Below are 14,708 nucleotides of genomic sequence, written 5' to 3'. Positions count from 1 at the left end.
TACTATGAATAATTTCTTCCTTGTGAGGGTGGTGAGACACAGGAACACGTTGTCCAGAGAAGCTATGGAAGCCCCCTTGGAAGTGTTCAGAGACAGGTTGGGTGGGGCTCTGAGCAACCTGATCCAGTGGGAGGTGTCCCTGCCCATGGTAGGGAGGTTGGAAACAGATGATCTTTAAGGAAGGTCTCTTCCAACCCAAACCATTGTATGATTCTATTAATTAACTTTCTTTACTGTAGTAGTAAGTTCTTCAGCTCTGGTCATGTTCACAGTGGCATGCTAATAGGGACCTCTACTCACTAATACAATACAGATGAATAACCTGACATAATTATTAGCATACTTGTATTCAGGTGGCTAAATGTGCATGTGAAATCCTGGGTGGGGGCATTTCTACAGCTCACCTTAGTTGCTCCCACAGCTCTGAAGTCCTCCATGGTGGTGAAAGCTGCAGGACCACCTGCTTGACTCGCTGACAGTCATCACCTTGCCCTGCACCAGAGGGAAGGAAATACTGGGAAATACTTGTATTGTTGACATTTTTGTTTCACCTAAAGAAAGGTATTCTGGTCAAGCCTACATAGTCCAGCTCAGTTTCCTGAATTTTAAAGGCAAAACTTCTCAGGAGGATAAACAATGGACATGTAAGCAGAATCTTTTGAAGATTTGTAAGAGGGAATAAAAGTTGTTTCTTGTGCTTAGTCTGATAGAGCTTTGGAAGTTTAAGACACATCTCAAAATTTATGAAGAAACTTAGAGACAGGGATAAGTTCTTCCTTTATTGGTTTACAAATAAAAATAAATACATGAGACATAAAGAAATAATTATGAGATCTGCAAATCGGTAGCAGTACTGGTAACAGACTCTAAATGTTTGTGTACCTCTAAACCTCTTAATACCTCTTGAGTAAAATTTCCAGGATGTGTTTCCTTATAGTGATGAACTTTGTTTCCAACACAATGCAACACATAAATGTGGTATGCTGTGCTGATTAGGGATTTACAGGGATTTTGCAAAGGATAAAAGATGAGAAATTTTGTCTTCTTTGAAAAAGGACAAAATAACATACATTGCATGATGTGAAGTCATGTTTACAAAACAGGAGCTATTTGGACTCTGCTTTCACCAAGAGGAGAGAGTAATTCAGAGCAGAGGAGACCTGACTCCTTCCCACTGCTCTGAGGGACCAGCAGCAGCAACAGCTCCATTCAACCAGACTTTGCACTTGTGCCACCTCTCAGTTTCCTCTCAGGAAAGAATCCTAAGGAAAAGCTGGGAGAGACTAAGAAATATGCTCACAGATTCTCTGTCATTCCCCAACTGCATTTTCTTAGCTGACCCTTTTACAAGCATTTTGTTAAGACCAACTGCACCTGTGGTTCTTCGTTAGACCGACAAATTCATTTATTTTATGGTCTTCCTGAAGTAAAACTAGCTTCTCAAGTCCAATTTTCACTTCTGGAGACAAGCTTTTGGAAGCAAAAGTGTTTTGGTTTTTTCTTTGAAACTCCATAATCATCAAGGTGCACAGCAGGCACTGGTCTACAAGTTTACAAACCGCTGAAAAGTTTATTAAGTTTTTATGCCCCAAATCCAGATTGTGTCTAATTATTCTCCTCCATCACACAATGTGTTCAAATCCTGTACTTCCAGTAATCACCTCCAGACGAGAGAAAATGCACTATTTGTTCCCCAGGAAAGCAGTTACAGATGTGCATTATGTAATTTTGTTTTCACTATTGTTAAATTAAAGCAATATTTTAGATATCCTGAATACGAATTTTGTTTGCCTTTCTTGTTACAAAGCCTGAAGGAAAAGCAGGAGACAGTCTTATTTCCTTAGCAACAGAGTCAGGTGTGATTTATACCACTGTGTCCCTGCAACTGTCTCCAAGCAACAAACCCAACTGCAATGCCAACTCTTACACACCCAATATGCGGCGGGGACTGAGGGAAAACTCTGGAGCCCAAATACCTACCTCTGGCATCAAACAGGAGGTCAGACTGAACAAACAGGATTATCAAAGAAATGGAAATTAATCAAATTATCTGAGTATCTCTGTTCAGCCTGCCAAATGAATAATCTATTTTAAATCAGTCAGTGTCTAGGTGACAGCTGTAGATGTGTGTTCATACTTTACTGAGGCTTTGTCTTACCTTATGAACATGGTACTGCCACATCTGCTGTCCCTGATCTGGCTCAGCAGAAGTTCTCATGGAAAACAGAATAATTACATAGCAAAAAAATATTTTCAGTAACAATTCCTGTTAAAAGAGTTACCAAATTTGCTGAAATTCATTTGCTATTTCAGAGCTGTTTCCTCTTTGAAGTAAAGCAACTTCTATCTATGATCATGTCATGTTGGCAAACACTGTTTATAAATAACAACTGTAAAGCTAGTGAAGCTTGCCAAATCAAAGGATGACAGCACTGTTTCTCTGAAAAAAAATTTACTCTTTAGGTTTAAGGTGAAATTTGTTTTTGAAACTGAGCTTTCAAATGCATTTGTGTCCCTGAGCCAATGCTTTTTTTTAGGCGCTTTTCAGGTGCACACCTGTGAGTCACAAAAAGCACACAAGAGAGCACTGGCTTGTGGCAACATTTAATCTCCACCCTGAGTTTACTGTTACTGGAAACCTGTGAAATACCAGTGTTCATTCCACTGCTGAAAATGCAGTGGTTTGTGTAGAAAGTGCCAGATCCTGTGACACTGATGTCAAGGAAGACCTGCTGACCAACAGGTGAGGATGGAGCATGGAAATGCTGGGATCTCCCAAGGGGTCATCACCAATGTGCCTGTGTTGCATCTCTCAGAACAGTGAGCAGCAGGAAAAGTCTTAGTAAAAACCACTAGAGCATCCCTCCTTTTCAGGGCTCAGCTCTGAAATTGCAGCAACAATATGGGTGTGTGAAAGTCTCAAGAGAGCTGGGGGACTGGGGTCAGCACCAGCCAGGGTTTATGGAAGCCCAGCTAACCACAGTTAACCACAGCTCTTGCTTTTCTCAGGCACTTATTCTTTTACTTTCAACTTTTCACCTAAGCAGTGCTACCCTGGAGCCAACCCACCTAATTTCATCATGTTAGGCAACAACCACCTTGCAAAAGCTTCTTTACTGCTTAGGTCTTTTTACTTGCATAAGTTTGTGCTAAACATTTTCCTCCCATTTCCTTTTCCTTTTTTTTGACCTCATCCTTTTGGAAAAGTAACAGTACAGTCTTAGGGCAGAGCATTTCCTGCTTATTAGTCCATCCCCCTTTGCCTCATATTTTTGTTCTGATTGTAAGAATTATCTTTCTGTAGAGCTTCTCTAGGATAGCTCTCACTTAAAATTTTCATAATAGTCTACAAAAATTCACATCAGGTGGCAGCTGCTCCTGTATTGAAAAAGACACGAAACTGTAAGCATAACATTGACGTTTTGGGGGTTTGGCTGGGTTTTGTTCTTTTAAATAATAATTTATCCTAAGTGGTAAATTCCTACAGTAGTATAAGTCTGGATTCGTGCTAAATATTGGATCAAAAAAACTTTAGGATTTGTCACCTGATTGCAGATGTACACTCCTGCTGACACTGGTTCTGTAGATCACTGCAATTTCAAATGTTTAAAAATGAAGTACCATTTATCTTTGAGATCTATAATGCAGTACAAAACCAGTCTTGTTTTCTCATTCCCCTTTTTTTAACCAACATAATCAAACACAGATTTTTACATCAAACAGCAGTCTCTCAGATGTTCAAAAATGGTAGCTGGCCTTAGCACTACAAAATAATTAAGCATCTCTAATTTTTTTTATGAGTTACAAAAGAACTTTAATCATGTGAATAGTACCACCAGTTCTCTGGGACTAACTGCATGCCTGGTGCTATCAACAAGCTGAAATATCTTTTTCTTTAATATTGGATGCAAATTCTAATTCAATTTCATGGGATGCACCTGTCTTCTGCTCTCTTCAGAGCTGCATGTTGCTTCCCCTTGTGAAGTGGCACAAGGCAATAAAATAAAAATCTGATCCTTGTTAAAACACAAGGAAAGGTTACCTGGGTCCTTCTTACCTAGGCAGCCAAAGGGTCTTTAGGTCTTCCTAGAAAAGTGAAAATCCTGAATGTCCTTCTTGTATATGTAACTACGTAGATGTGAACAAGGTTTTTTCCTGGTATAAGAGATCTGCAAAATGAGAAGCAGACCTGTGGAAGACACAAACCCAGTTGTTTTAATGCTCACCTGTTTATTACTTGTATACTTATTTTTTGCAAAGTTGTCGTCACCCTTTGACTCGAGTCCGACAACAACACTCTCGATCCCCTCCCCCACCCGCCCAGGCAGGGAAGGAGAGAGAGAAAGAGACTTGGCTGGATTGAAAACTGAGCTTGACAGCTTTAATTAATTTTTTATGAGTTACAAAAGAACTTTAATCATGTGAATAGTACCACCAGTTCTCTGGGACTAACTGCATGCCTGGTGCTATCAACAAGCTGAAATATCTTTTTCTTTAATATTGGATGCAAATTCTAATTCAATTTCATGGGATGCACCTGTCTTCTGCTCTCTTCAGAGCTGCATGTTGCTTCCCCTTGTGAAGTGGCACAAGGCAATAAAATAAAAATCTGATCCTTGTTAAAACACAAGGAAAGGTTACCTGGGTCCTTCTTACCTAGGCAGCCAAAGGGTCTTTAGGTCTTCCTAGAAAAGTGAAAATCCTGAATGTCCTTCTTGTATATGTAACTACGTAGATGTGAACAAGGTTTTTTCCTGGTATAAGAGATCTGCAAAATGAGAAGCAGACCTGTGGAAGACACAAACCCAGTTGTTTTAATGCTCACCTGTTTATTACTTGTATACTTATTTTTTGCAAAGTTGTCGTCACCCTTTGACTCGAGTCCGACAACAACACTCTCGATCCCCTCCCCCACCCGCCCAGGCAGGGAAGGAGAGAGAGAAAGAGACTTGGCTGGATTGAAAACTGAGCTTGACAGCTTTAATTAAACACTAATGATAAAAGAAAATATATACAATTTTATGAAATTTATTCAGGAATGTGATTGTTAGAGACAAAAACTTGTCTTAATCTTTTACCCTTCAGCTTGTTCATACTAGTTTCTTCAATGTCCTTGTCCTGGTTTGAGCCAGGATGAAGCCAATTTTTCTTTTTACTGATTTTTCTTTCCTTCAGTAAGCTTTCCTGTAACTAGCAACTGTGTGTTCTGCTAGGCTGATAAGACAGTGGAATGTTTTTCTAACTACTGAGGCTTCAAGGCTGCACCTGCACTCTGCCAGCTCAGACACTATGGGGAGATCTGTGACCCCCCCATAGGAGGCTGAGTTAGACAGACAGCAAAATTGGCCAGAGATATTCCATTCCATATATCTACATAAGCTCAAAGGAAGGTCAGAGATCACAGAAGACAACTTCCTTCCTTCTTCTTCTTCGCCCTTTTCTTCCGTCCATGGCTGGCATCCAGGGAGGACTCTGTTCATCCATCACTGTCGACCCTTAGGCTCGAGTTCTCTGACCCCCATAACTCTCTGCTCTTTCTCCAGCAGCAGCTCCAGGATTCCTCGGGACTCTTCCCAGTTCAGGGAAGTGCTGTGGGAGTTGCTGGGGTGGGGGGAGGCAAGAGGCTTTTGCCCATACCTGAATATATCTGTATATAATTGTATATATTTTCTTGTATTATTCATTAGTGTTTTAATTAAAGCTGTGTAGTTTAGTTTTCAATCCAGCCAAGTCTCTCTCTTTTTCTCTCTCTCCTTCCCTATGTGGGTGGGGGGGAGAGGGGATCGAGAGCATTGTTGTCGGACCTGAGTCAAATGGTGACAGTCCTAGTGAGGCTGCTCATGGTTTTTCAGTGTATGTTTAGTGCTGCAGAGAGAAGCAGACATAAAAGATACTAAAAGACTGATTTTGGCACTGCCTTGCATCAGTCCTAGTAAAACTAAATTCAGAGCCTAAGAAGGCTGTCAGCAGGTACACATTTTACTATTCCCTCAAGGACCTGGAGGCAGTCTTTTCCACCAATACTCTGCAATACCACCCCAGCTCTAGGCATAATTGGATACAAAATAGTAATAACTAAATTCATCATCTTCAAATCCTGAGAGGAAGATGAGTTTAAGGAAACCCAAACACATCCATGGGGTCTGTACAGGAGTTGTGGTGCATGGGGTTGAACTGCAACACCTGGAGCCCTGGCCACTGGGGAAGTGACAGCAGGTGGGTGGATGGGTGGATGCTTACACCAAAAGTGCATGTTCTCCAAATACTTCCCTCTCCCCTCCTCAAAACTCCTGAAAGAAACACACACAGTCCCTTCTCTTTCTTGGACCAAAAATGTCAGATGGAATGATGGCAAACAAATGCTCTCCCTCCTGGACTGGCTCACTGCACCTCAGAAAAGGAACAGTAAACAGGCTTTGCTGCTGGACCGTTGGAGGCAGCTCATTATTGTACTTTTTATGTCCCAGATTCTACATTTTTACTTCTCTTTCCTTTCTTATTGCCACAGAAATAGTGAAGCACCTGTGAAATGTCCGTGTTTGACATTTCTGAGATGATTTTCCAGCCCTGGTACACATATTCCAGCAGCAGTTAAGTACCTATTTGTGGGTTGTTTGTTTTTTTTTTTCTTTGCCTCCCAGTGAGCTGTGTTGCAGATTTACAGATTTCTATCAGTGACATACATGTTATTTTTTGAATATTTGATCAGTTTTCCAGTATATGTGACTTGAAAAAATGCCTACTGAAGTAGTCTTTTGTGCCCATACTCTGCACCATAACACGTAGTTTAGCCCTAAAGGTATAGATTCCCAATTGACATGCAAAAGTCATCTGTGAGAAGTTCCAGCTTCTTTACTCACTATCTAGAAGAGTAATTTCTCATTCCTCGATAAAGTTTTAACTGGCAAAGGATCACAAGGGCTCCTTTTAAAATTTCCCTAAACAGCAATAAAATATTATTAATCCCTGCCTCCTCTCTGGTCCCAGATCAGTAACAACCATCATAAACACAGCAGACTGGGCTATTTGTCTATGCTTCAGCTCATGCAGGGATAATTTTCTGTTTCATTCTTCAATCAGATCTGCAGGCTTTCCATCAGCTGCCTCTTTTATTCTCAGCCCACACAAGTCAGTAAAATCGTCATCTTTTAAAAGCAAATATTGTACCTTCCCAGTTATATTTTAATTTTTAAAATAAATCAATAGAATTTGTAACTGATAACCAGATCATGATTGCTTTTAAGATTCTGGTATCTTTCCCATGAGGTAATCTGACAGCACAATAAAATACATCTATTTATTACAAGGAACACTCACATATTCAATTGGCTGGTTTTAAAAGGGACCATAAATAAGATTTAGGATTTTTAAACAGACTGGATGACTTTCCTTCCTCTTAAGCCCTAGCTGCTCAATTTTTCCAAGTCCTTCATTCCTGAGAGGAGTTTTAAAGAAAAAGTCAAGACTTACATATATACACACATACATACAAATACGTATACCCCTACCCATATAACAAAACAAGAAATACATTTCTGTGCTTCTTTCACAGAAATTAAAAAGTGAGCTCCTTTTTCTCTGCAAAGCTCATCTGAAGATGTTCCTCTCTGCATCATTGCTTTTTCCCTCTTTACAACCTTTAGCCCCAGCCCTAACACAAGCACTGAATCCTGCCTCAAAAAACTGTTTTGCAATTTACCAAAATGTAAAGAGCATCACTAAACCACTGATGTCCAGTAGTGCCCCAGTACTGTCTCACAGTGCGGAGCTCTTCTGTTTTCACGATAGAAAATATTATTTTAACTCTGGGGTTGGAACTGAAAAGAGTGATTTGCCTCATCCCCCTGGGAAATACTGAGCGTTATTATGCTTCATGAGGGGCATAATTACTGCCCATGCTACTAGGGCTACACTTCACTTCTAAAGGATTCACACAAAAAAAGGCAAAACAAAAACTACTGGACTAGGAGTGTTGATGGGGGAAAAGCTGGTGGGCTGTGGAGGCAGCTTATAGGGAGCTCACAGAGATCATGGCATGACCTCACAGTTGGGAAAACCAAACCCGGGGGAGCAGCACTACCCAGATGAGTGATTTAAAATTTTCAAACACCACCCTGTTTGGTAATTTCAAATAGTTACACTTGATGGTTAAAGTCTCAAGGTGGTGCAGGCAAGTGTCAGGAAGCAGGGAGGCGAGATTTCTGGCATCCGTGGCTTGAAGGCTCCATGTGGAGAAAGAGGGTCTCTGTAGAGGGATGGCAGCCCCACAACCCATCTCAAGTGAAGGTGCAGAAACTCATATGCTGGGGGACAGCAGCAGCAGACAGTTTTTCTAAGTGTTTATGCTGCTCAGAAGGGAAGAAAGTAGCCAAAACCAAGCCTGAGAGCCACTACCAACACATAAGCAAACAGGCAGCAGGTGTCTGTGTGTACCTAGATGAGACATTTATTGTGTGCCAGCTCAAAAAACATAAGATGAAGCAGGTATTGCTTCTATTGCCAGATTCAAAACTGTTTAGCATCCTTATTCCAAAAGGTCCTGAAAATGTGGCTGTTACATTCCCGCTGCATTCGAAATCTGAACACAGAATGGAGGAAGGACACAATTGTTTTCCAGCAAGCTAAGCCACAATTTATTTCTTTTTTATGTTTCAATTTGTGAAGTGTTTAGTGCTGTCAGATTAAATAAAATAGTAACACACAATATTCTACTAATGCAACTACAATAACTGCTTAAAAAGCTTAAATTCCTGTTGCTCAGACATAAACAAAACCTGATAGTGATATAATTTTTCATTTTTTCATTTGATCCTGATTTTAAAGAAAATTTTAGCATTTCTGACACTACAATCTAAAAGCAATCACTGGACTTCCAGTCAGCACCAGGTTAGCAACTGTCCAATGCAAAGGAAAATTTCAAGAAACAGCAGCAAGTTACTATCTGAGACCCCAATACCATCCAAAGTCCGTCTTCACCCGGCTTTGGTGCATCCCTTAAGTGAGTCCAGGGGGGTTCTCAGCTTCTTCCTCCCAGCCCTGGGCATCTTTCAGAGCCCTCCAAAGGGAGACAACCAGCTGAGCATGTCCTCTCTCCTAAGCACCAGGCTTCATGGCCAGCAGCCACCATACCCTGAGGCCCTTGGTGGGGCCACCAATCCTGTGGGCTCATAGGGCATATGTGACACTGGGACACAAAGGCCGCAGCACAGCTTTGAAGGCAGGCAGATATCCTGCAGCTGAAAGCCAACCCAGGCTTCTGGAGGCCCTGCTCATGGCTGTGATCCCCCAAGCAGCACAGCTGGCAGCAGCAGGCTCCTGTGAAACCAGCCATGGCATTTCAAGCTACCACTCTGCTGTGTGTGAAGCCTAACTTTATCAGCATTTTCCCTGATTATTTATCATAAGAGCATCGTAAGAGCATGAAAGGCAAGACAGAAGATGTGTGCAAATACAATTTTAAAGTTTTTGTGTAACACTTTAAAACACTGTGCACTATATGTTTCTGCTTGCCTTAAATCTAAGCAGGTCCACCGGGGATTTTTGTCTTCAAAAGAGAGCGAAGTCTGAAGTGCTTAATTTTTAATGCTTTAATGCTACAGATTTTCACTGATGGAGGGACTCAGACAGTGACCTTATACCTGTGACTATCTCCTGCCATGACCTTGGAGAGGCTCAGCAGGGGCATTCACCATTACACCAGCATGTGGCTTGTCACCCCCGCCTCGAGCTCCATCAGGGACACACCAGTGGGGTTGTCACATGGTGCTGAATTGTGGCCCTGTACTGCACAGAGCTTAGTGATACCAAACACAGCAAGTGCCAAACTCCTGCTTCCACTTGCTAACCTGCTTGCTGGAAAGATGTGGTGCTTTAGATGGATAAAAAAATACACAGTGGAAACTGTGGTAAGCTTTGCCTTTCCTCCTGTACATTTTGTTCTGACAATTGCAGATATTACTACAGGCTCCTAATCAACATCAGGTCAATCCCATTACAATGGGAATGGTGCTTTAATGTCAGAAAAAGTCCAGAAAGCTGCCCTTTTGGAAGCAGGAAATTTCCCTAGAGTGAAGGCAGCTTTCATGTTGGAGACACCATGACCCAGAGTTACGCCACTTAAATCCAAATTCTCAGCTAGAGCAGGGGTGGTCAGAGCACACTTTCTGTTGGTACAAATTACTGTGTATTAAAGCAAACCCAGTGCTGCTGCCTGGCCCAAATCAGCCCTTCCGGTGTTACAACTCAAGGGTAAGTAACAGCAATATCACTGCCAGCTCATTCTCTGCATGGCTTTGTGAGGATGCACTAACACACAAGGTTAGAGCTACTTTTGTGTCCATAACTTCCTCAGAACTGGCTTAATCTGAGATGAAGGTTAAAGTTGTGTTTTTTATATATCATTGTAGACTTGGACCTGTGATGGTTACTCACACAGCCCACAGGCAGAGCACTTCAGGCTGCAGCACACCCCACTGTCACTGCCACCCATCCCTGTTGTGCTGTGGGCTGAGAGGCAGCTCTGGCATGGCACATGCAGGCAAAATGGACATACACACAAGCTCCATTAGCACCCCTCTTCCCACAACTTCCAGTGCTTGTTTTTCCTGCTGCACTGGCTTTCTGGCTCCTTAGCAGTGTGAGGTGCATTGCATTGCTACTTAACAAAGATGCACCCCGGCCACGCCAGCTTTAGCCTATCTAACATTTCAAAATACTCAAACTATGCCAGACTAACTCAAAATCCTGGTCTACAGAGTATTTTCAGGATGAATTGATGTAAAATACAATTCCAACACCACAGAAGAGGTCTTTAGTCATGTTGTCACACATTTTAATTTTGTTCTCTTTTTATTTTCCTAAAGAAAAGTTGATTCCTGTTGTGAAGCTATAATTACATGTGAATTTTCAACTGTTACAGTTCTTTCAGCTATGCTAGCTCTTTCACAAGATTTCATAATTCTTGGTGATACAAGGATGCATACAGTGTCTTCACAGATTAAATAAGACCGAATAACTATGCCAAGGTAAATAACCATTTACAATTCAATAGCTGCTTACAAAAATGTGAACAGTTTATGACCTGTCTCTAAGAAACATTGTATTGGTGATATGTCAAAGCAACATTTAGGTGGAAATTGGAAGTCAGCTAAATTACATACATCAGATTTTAAGAGTGGTATTATTTTTTAAATTGCCTTCAATTTGCTGGACATGAAAGAAAAAATGAGCTTAAAAAATCATATTCTATGTTTAAAAAAATGATCTATTAAGAAACAAAATGAGCTGAACAGATTGTTCCTGGTGACTATGTCCTTCAAGATTTTTAGAATGAATAAATCACACTTTAACACTTCACTTTGATGCCTGAAGTGGAAAACAAGCTTGCATACTTTTTCTGGTCCTAACTGGCTTCTCATTTTTTACGGAAACCATCTCTGATAGCACCATTTAAGGAAAACAGACAAGTCCCTGAAGACATAAACCAAGAATTTTGACCAAAAGTTGGTCCATCACTTTAAAAAATTTACTTTTTTTTCAGATGCCTAGCCAGTGCATAATATTTCAGGATTTTATATCCTTTAAATTACTGACAACAAAACCACATTTTGGCTTTATTTTTCTTGGTGCAGCAGTGATGTAAGCATATCACATATGCCAAAGTAGAAGATACCTGAGCAAGAAATTTGAGAGTCAGAGATGCCAGCCTTCCTTGTCTATCTCTGAGGCTATGGGGATAGCAAAAGGGGGTAAGTTGAAGCTACTCCATTTAGACCTTATTATTTAATGAAATCAGCTTCAAAGTTAAGCCACAAAACTTAGTTTTTAAGTGTGTGGTTTTGCTTCCTGATCCTGATGTGATGTTTCCTAAAAAAAAGGCCACTACCTCTTACTTCAGAAAGTTTAAAAGAAGCATCTGTATCCATACAGTCCTTTCACACCAGTGCAAATGTCCATGCTACAGAAAGGAGCAAAATTAGCATCTTGGTTAGTACAAAATTTAGCATTACTTATCCCAAAACATAGAACTAGATTAACTGCTGGTGCAAGACAACATGGTTAAACCAGAAATGTAAGAGTTAGGAACATAAAAAGAGGATCTTTGCTGACATTAGTGAGTCTGTTCATTGTTCCTTGGGGCTGCCCACAGCTTCCTTCTGCCCAGCTGAAAGCAAGAACTCAGCTCAGCTCTCTCATACTCATTCTTTCTTTCACCAGGATAAACTAATTCTGTCCTCACAGTACCACAAGGCAATTAATAGTCGTATAAAAGACTTTACCAGCTCAGACAATCATCTACAAGACATTTTGATCATTAGAACTACTAGAAATAAAAGCTTCATTCATGTACTCTTTACTCTGTCTAGAATTGGAGATGAGAGTCTAGACAGGGAGGAATTGCAGCCAAATCCCCAAGATATCAAATACTCAGTTCCTCATAGAAATTAGAGGTAGATTAGGTGCCTTGTCACTGCTGGATCTCATCTGGTCCCCAATTTCCTGTTGAAGATGTTGACCTTGCCAGTGCAACATTGGATGATACATCCCTGTGTGTGCCATACACAGACACACATATATGACTGTGCTATCAGGTTATCTATGTAGTGATATCAAGGACTAGTTCTAGTCTTCTTTGCCATTGGTAATGACCTATATACATTCTTTATACTTGAACATGAACTCCGGAGGCCACTGCACAAGTGACTGTTGCAATCCATTGTAATTCTATTCCTTTAGCATGGTGTTATGTTTTCCAACATATTACTGTACTGTCTTATCACATTAAGCAAAAAATACTGAACATGCCACTTGTAAACATACTGGATGAAACTTGATGTGCTGGACAGTTATGTGCTCTTTCAAACGCTGCTGTCTGTGCTCCACCTGCAGCAATGGCAGGGCTTCACCTATCGCTGCAAGAAGTTATTATTCTGCTTTTCCCCTTAGTTTTATCTAAGCCCATTTCACTTTTGCAAGTTACAGCTTTTCCATCTTCAAATTAGTTCTCTCGCTATTAAGTAAGTTCCATTTAAGATGGTGAAAAGCCTACTGCAGATAACTCTGCATAGCACTCTTATTAGGTTTGCCCCTCCACCGCAGGAAGGCTTAGGTCAGACATTGGCCCTTTTCAGTCCAAATGTCATTTCCAAGAATAATTTTCCCTGGTTGCTTAGCAACTTCTCTTAATCTTTTCTTTCTCTCATTCCTATCAATATCCAGTCCCTCAGACTCTGTGCTAAGCCAAGGCACTCTGCCTCCAGCTTGCTGTTCACAGTGTCCTGGTAAAAACAATCAGCAACACACTGGGACCCATTTTCATAGTTTTGCTCCCCAATATAGTTGCTTTTATGGTCGGTTTTCCCAAGGAATACATAAGGTACAAGATTTGCAGACAACAAGGAAACAGAACTGCCTCTGGTTTTATGGACAGGGTACAGGGATGCGACTCAGTTCAGCTTTGCAGCCTTTGAGTGACCCCAGGCTGGGCAGAGCCTGCCTCTTGCTCCCACCGAAAGCTAACACCTGAGGAGCTCTTCACGCCAGTATGTAGGGATATGCTTCAAGCTCCTAGAGAGTTTCTGTGTTTATTTTAAATTTTCTTTCATTTTTTTTCTTTCAAAACACCTTTAAGAACTTGTTCTGAAGCTGGCAGCAGCATGGCTCAAAAGGAAGTTTCTCAGAGTTTAGAGGAGGTGCAGCATCAGGTGGGAAAGAGAACACAGGCTGTCACTCAAAATACATATAGCATAGTCTTGCACAGTTGAAAAGTAACTTCGTTTCTGCACAGTAATTGTGGGCCGTTGGTGTTTTGTATTCACTTATGCACAATTATTTCACTTTCTCTTCTATGCTGCTCTAGATCACACCTCAGAGATAGCACTCTTTGCTTAATAAATAGTCATGGATTTAAGCTTTTCCCATTACCCAAGGTACAGCTTACAATTCAATGAAGGTGGCATGATATTAACTAAAATCAATATTGCCCCATGTATATCTTAACAGCAGTTATTGAAGTCCTTTCCTTTGAAGGAAGTATTTTCTCCGAAGAAAGAATTTAGTAGTCATTGTCTAAATACAGGAACTTCCAACATTTCTCCCTATGATTGCACTGGTTTATCAACTGGCAAGAGCAAAATAACAACAACAAAATGTCATTACAGGCTCGTATGGCTTGATTTTGATCTCTGCTAGCATCCTTGTGTTTCCTTTTGCATAAATAACAAGGATGTTCTCTGCAGCTTTGTGTGGGCAACCCCATGGTCACCTTATGTTTCTCATTCCTCACCCATACCACTGAGGAAACTCCATGTGAGACCTTCATTAGTTTGAGTCTCCTTCACTCTACAAAGCTAGACAGATACCAGTGTTGTTCCAGATTGAATGACCCTTCCAATAAACAACTAATTGAAGTGTCAAAACAAAGTCACTTACAGTTCTTGGTGAAATTCAGGATATTGTACAAGCCCCTGTTCTCTTACATATCCCAGTAATTGTACTCACGTAGCATCCAGACTGGAGATTGCTAGTCAAAGATGAGAAATAGAAACCCTTTTCAGTGGCTGGGGACATTAGATAATTACCAGCCTGTTTGCAAGTCAACTGACAAGAAACCTGCCTGTGAAGGAGGAAAACTCAGCTAAGCAGGGCATAACCTGATAGACATCCTTCTGGTGTTAAGTAAGCATCAACCAAGAGAAGTTCTTTGGCCA

Source organism: Chaetura pelagica, unplaced genomic scaffold, assembly GCF_000747805.2.
Source record: "Chaetura pelagica isolate M959 unplaced genomic scaffold, ChaPel_1.0 scaffold31, whole genome shotgun sequence".
NCBI lineage: Eukaryota > Metazoa > Chordata > Aves > Apodiformes > Apodidae > Chaetura > Chaetura pelagica.
The sequence above is the reverse complement of the archived record's forward strand: the minus strand, read 5'-3'. Positions refer to the sequence as shown.